The sequence below is a fragment of the Salvelinus sp. IW2-2015 genome, linkage group LG31 (genome assembly GCF_002910315.2).
Source record: "Salvelinus sp. IW2-2015 linkage group LG31, ASM291031v2, whole genome shotgun sequence".
NCBI lineage: Eukaryota > Metazoa > Chordata > Actinopteri > Salmoniformes > Salmonidae > Salvelinus > Salvelinus sp. IW2-2015.
The window spans coordinates 3,405,431-3,410,905 of record NC_036870.1 but is presented as its reverse complement, the minus strand read 5'-3'; positions in this window follow the sequence as shown (position 1 = coordinate 3,410,905).

Here is a 5,475-nt window from a genome sequence, read left to right as displayed (position 1 = left end):
GGGCGACTGTGCGCCACCCGATATTCTTAATGCGGTCAAAGCACCAACTGGAAGATTGGTCTCTAGCTAAAGCTTTCCGATATACTTGATTTAATCGATGTTGTCAAAAAGTCTGGATTAATAATGTTCATATAGCTCGATTATCTAATGACGACTACACTGTGAATTAGAGCATATCAATTTAAAACACCTCCATTGSTAGTAAATGTTCCCCAACTGCAGTGCTGTCCGACTACTGTAATCCACTAATTACATTTCATTCCATCAGGGGAGTTAGTGGCACACACCATAATGGCCGACCTAAGAAYAGGCGTTTAAAGAAGACTCCRGTCTGCCGGRCACCRCCTCATCCCTCCGTCCCTCTAATTGGAAGAGAGAGAGAGAGAGAGGAAAGAAGGAGAGAAGGGGATCACCTCAGCCAGAACATGAGGGTTGAGATGATGCAAATTATCCGAGGTGTTATGAAAAGCTTCAACCTGTCTTCCCTGGTGGAATCCCAAATCAAAAAATGTGTGATTTTTTTCCCAATAGAATCCTATCAGATTCTCACAATCCTATAGGATTTGTGTCACCTCTATCAGAATCCTATTGGTATCCTATTGGACAACTTTTTTCCTATTTGAAATGGAAAGTAATGATATTGGGTCCTATAGGGTTCTCGCAGTCCTATAGGATGTTGTGTCACCTCTATCATAATCCTATTGGAATTCTATTGGATTACATGTTTTCCTATTGGGAATCAAAAGTAATCCTATTGGACCCTATATAATTTTGGCAATCCTCTAGGATTTTGTATTACCTCTATCAGAATCCTATTGGAATCCTATTGGATAATCAAAAGTAATCTGATTGGAACCAATAGGTTTTTGATAAATCTTGTAGGATTTTGTCACCCCAATCAGAATCCTATTAGAACATATTTTTCTATAACAAACCCATAAAATTATACACTGAACAAAAATATAAATGCAACAGTAAAAGTACTGGTCCCACCTCCACATCCGGCTTCTTCAACTGCGGGGGTACGGAGGAGAGTTTTTGTCTGTAATTAAGCCCTTTTGTGTGGAAAACACATTCTGATTGGCTGGGCCTGGCTCCCCAGTGGGTCGGCCTAGCTCCCAAGTGGATGGGCCTACGCCAGTTTCCTTTAAGAGTGACTGATGATGTCACAGCAAGCACGAGCTCGTCAGTGMTAGCCTAACTCCCAAATTCAGCTTGCCAGCTGTGGCTGTGCAGAGAACCTCCGGTTTTCTAACATTATTGTTCAAACTGTTTATCCTTCACTGTGCTGTGCATAAATGCAAGAACCGTGAGTACAGTATMTGTTACCTCATGTTCCTGACGAAGTTGTCAATGTTTTAGTCATATTTTCGTCATRGTACAGCATATTATGCTTTTTTTATGCTAGCTAAAAAAACTACTGTTAGCCATATTTTGCCTGTCAGCTGACTAGCTAGATAGCTAGCTAAGTTGTAGCCATTTGTTTGTTGTTTTTGAGTCACTGTATTGTTATAGCAGATGATAAATATTTTTTCTTGTTTGTTATTGATAAATATACAATATGTGTCTTATTACAGACAACTCAACCCCGTTTTCATGATTTCAGGTAGACCATCAAAATAAGTCACATCACATCAAGTTTTTGGACTCATTCAGCAGTTTTTACCTAATAAGTAGAATACTATTGGAAATGAACGTTGAAGTTCCAATAACATTTCTAAAACATAAGTTGAAAATGATGCTGTTGCTGCTTCCTGTTGACAATAACTTTTGATAAATAGCCCAATGTCAAAACACCATTTTGACGTGTCCAAATCAATAAACAGTTTATGATATATTGAAATCATAAACATAAAATGTACTACCTACACATACTGTATATGTGCCACAATTTAGTATTTTTTTTAAACAAGCACCTGCATATGCACCAAAACCCTGTTGACAAGTGGCAARGAATCACTCATATTGATCAGGTTGTATGCGCGGTTGAAACTAACACAACTCAAAAACCACATGGAAACTGGAAATATTATTTGCATCACGTGTTAGAGGACAACCTGCTGAAGACAACCAGCTACATTTTGGAGTGATGCATTTTGATTTGGTGGTCGCCAAAACGGAAAGAAAAGTGCAACACTTACAGTACCAGWCAAAAGTTTGGACACACCTACTTATTCAAGGGTTTTTATTTATTTTTACTATTTTCTAAATTGTAGAATAACAGTGAAGACATCAAAACTATGAAATAACACATATGGAATCATGTAGTAACCKAGAAAAGTGTTAAACAAATCAAAATATATTTTCTATTTGAGATTCTCCAAATAGATTCTCCAATTCTCTTTGCCTTGATGACAGCTTTGCACACTCTTGGCATTCTCTCAACCAGATTCATGAGGAATGCTTTTTCAACAGTCTTGAAGGAGTTCCCATATATGCTGAACACTTGTTGGCTGCTATTCTTTCACTCAACCATCTCAACTGAGTTGAGGTCGGGTGATTGTGGAGGCCAGGTCATCTGATGCAGCACCCATCCACTCGCCTTTGGTCAAATAGCCCTTACACAGCCTGGAGGTGTTTTTGGTCATTGTCCTTTGAAAAACAAATGATAAGTCCAACTAAGCGCCAAACCAGATGGGATGGCGTGTCGCTGCAAAATGCTGTGGTAGCCATGTGGTTAAGTGTGCCTTGAATTCTAAATAAATCACGACAGTGTCACCATCAAATCACCCCACACCATCACACCTCCTCGCCATGCTTCATGGTGGGAACCACACATGCGGATATCATCCGTTCACCTACTCTGCGTCTCACAAAGACATGGCGGTTGATACCAAAAATCTCAAATTTGGACTATCAGACCAAATGACAGATTTCCACCGGTCTAATGTCCATTGCTCGTGTTTCTTGGCCCAAGCAATTCTTCTTATTATTTATGTCCTTTAGTATGTTTTTGTAGCAATTTGACCATGAAGGCCTGATTCACGCAGTCTCCTTGACAGTTGATGTGGATGTGTCTGTTACTTGAACTCCATGAAGCATTTATTTGAGCTGCAATCTGAGGTGCAGTTAACTCTAATGAACTTATCCTCTGCAGCAGAGTAACTCTGGGTCCTCCTTTCCTGTGGCGGTCCTCATGAGAGCCAGTTTCATCATAGTGCTTGGAGGTTTTTGGAATGCACTTTAAGAAACTTTCAAAGTTTTTGAAATCCAATTGACTGACCTTCATGTCTTAAAGTAATGATGGACTATCGTTTCTCCTTGCATATTTGAGCTGTTCTTGCCATAATATGGACTTGGTATTTTATAATAGGGCTTTCTTCTGTATACCACCCCTTCCTTGTCACAACACAACACTGACTGGCTTAAGTGTATTAAAGAAATAAGTTCACAAGGCACATTGTTAATTGAAATGCATTGCAGGTGACTACCTCATGAAGATGGTTGAGGAGAAGGAAAGTGTGCAAAGCTGTCATCAAGGCAAAGCGGTGCCTACTTGAGAACCTCAAAATGTAAAATATATTTAGATTGCTTTAACACTTTCTGCGTACACATATTCCATATGTGTAATTAATGACACTCTCTCTTTGGTGAGGATCAAAGGTGCCAAGATCAGCTTGGAAATGTGCTGACAGATAGCCAGACCCCCCCCCCCCCCCCCACACACACACCACACACAGGAGAGGAGAGGGCAGTGTGGCGCCATTGTTATGCTTAACAAGCCAGTCATAATAGTTTGCAGAAACTCTCCTCTGGCTCTCTAGTATGGGGAAGACTGACATTTATTTGTTACAGAGAGACTTTTTGCTGGGAAACCCTTTTCCTCCAAAAGATTGGACATTGGAACATTATTTCTGATTATTTCTGTCCAAATGTTTGGATGAGTTTTGGTGGAGATCTAAAGAATAATCATGTCATATGGTTTATTATTTTGTGATATCATTAAGGATGGTATAACAAAGTAACTGTAACTGAAAGTGTCCTAWGTATCAAGTTTACATCTAAATATATTATTAAATATGAGAATAATTATTTTGAAGATAACAATGTGATTTTAACCTTCTAAATTAGATAATTGTTTTTCAGATAAACTTGTGCCCAGTCAGTAACCACYCCCAAGTGAGCACAGACATTGTGTCGGCSTGATGGAACGCCCCTTTTTACCCGAGTATAAAATCCTTGCTAACGAAATTTACACCAGACCAAGCAGACGAACGGTGTAAGCCYGACGTCACGAATGGTTAAAACTACTAGACCAAAACATGCCGGGTTGCTGCTGGCGTGTAAAGTGATTGGGAGCTTGAACCTGAAGAATCAACCTTGAGACCACTACCAGACCAGCCGACGTACAGCGCGAGCTGAACGTTASAAATGGTTTAAACTCTGYGACCACTACGAGACCAAAAGACGATAGACCATGTTCTACACATTGAAATGGTTAGAAACTCTGAAGCACGTGTGAAGAAGATCACCTAGGAGGACCAGAAACATTCACAGTCTGCAGCTGTGCATTTAAAAGTGGTCCTCTAACTTTTTATTTTAATTTTTTTTAATGATTTATTACAAAAAACACAAGGAAGGGGTAACATTAAAGTATTAGAATATGAAGGACAAACAATACAGCATCAAGACACTATCAAACATGTATCAGTCTTTCCGCAACAGAGCCATCCTTATGTGTGAGGGTGCATGATAGTGATATAAAATATATGTCATAGTTTCCTTTTTCATGATCCGAATCTTGTGAAACCCGAACCCTCCAAGATCCCCCCACAGTTCCCCAATAGCTGTCCCTCAACAATTCGAGAACCCTCCCACAGTCCCCCCTTGGGAAAAAAAAATAAAATAAAATTAATTCCATTCCCCACGCCCAAGAACCCCCCAATGCACCAACAACCAACAGAATGAACTAAAGAGAAAAAAGGAAAAGACAGAAGAAAACAAAGGACATCAAGGACAACTGAAATCATAACAGCAATGCCTACTTTATATGTTAGTGTGCATGCCTGGCACTACTACATGTATGTGTGTGTTCTTGTATGTGTTTATTTGAATGAGAGTGTGTGTATATGTATGTGTACAAACACAGCATCAGCCTCAGGCAAACCAGCACTAGTTGTAAAAACACTGCCACTTAGTGTCATTCAAATGTACTGTTATTATGTTTTATTTCACCTTTTTTCCCCCCTTTATCTTTTGACCATCATTCTCTCTCTCACACAGCACCTCCACACCCACTTGTCTCCAATTCCACATACCAACCCTCAGCTTCCCTCAGCCCATCCCATCCATCTCTGCTGGCCACCCACTTCGTGTTTCTACYCAACACATATCTTTCAACTATGCTATGATGTTTAACGTACAATTTGAATCTATCTAATCGAATAGAATCTACAGATTGTATGTTGAAGATAAATACTTTTACTAAGAGTATTATTGATGTACCATGGAATCGGTACATCAAAAATCTCTTCA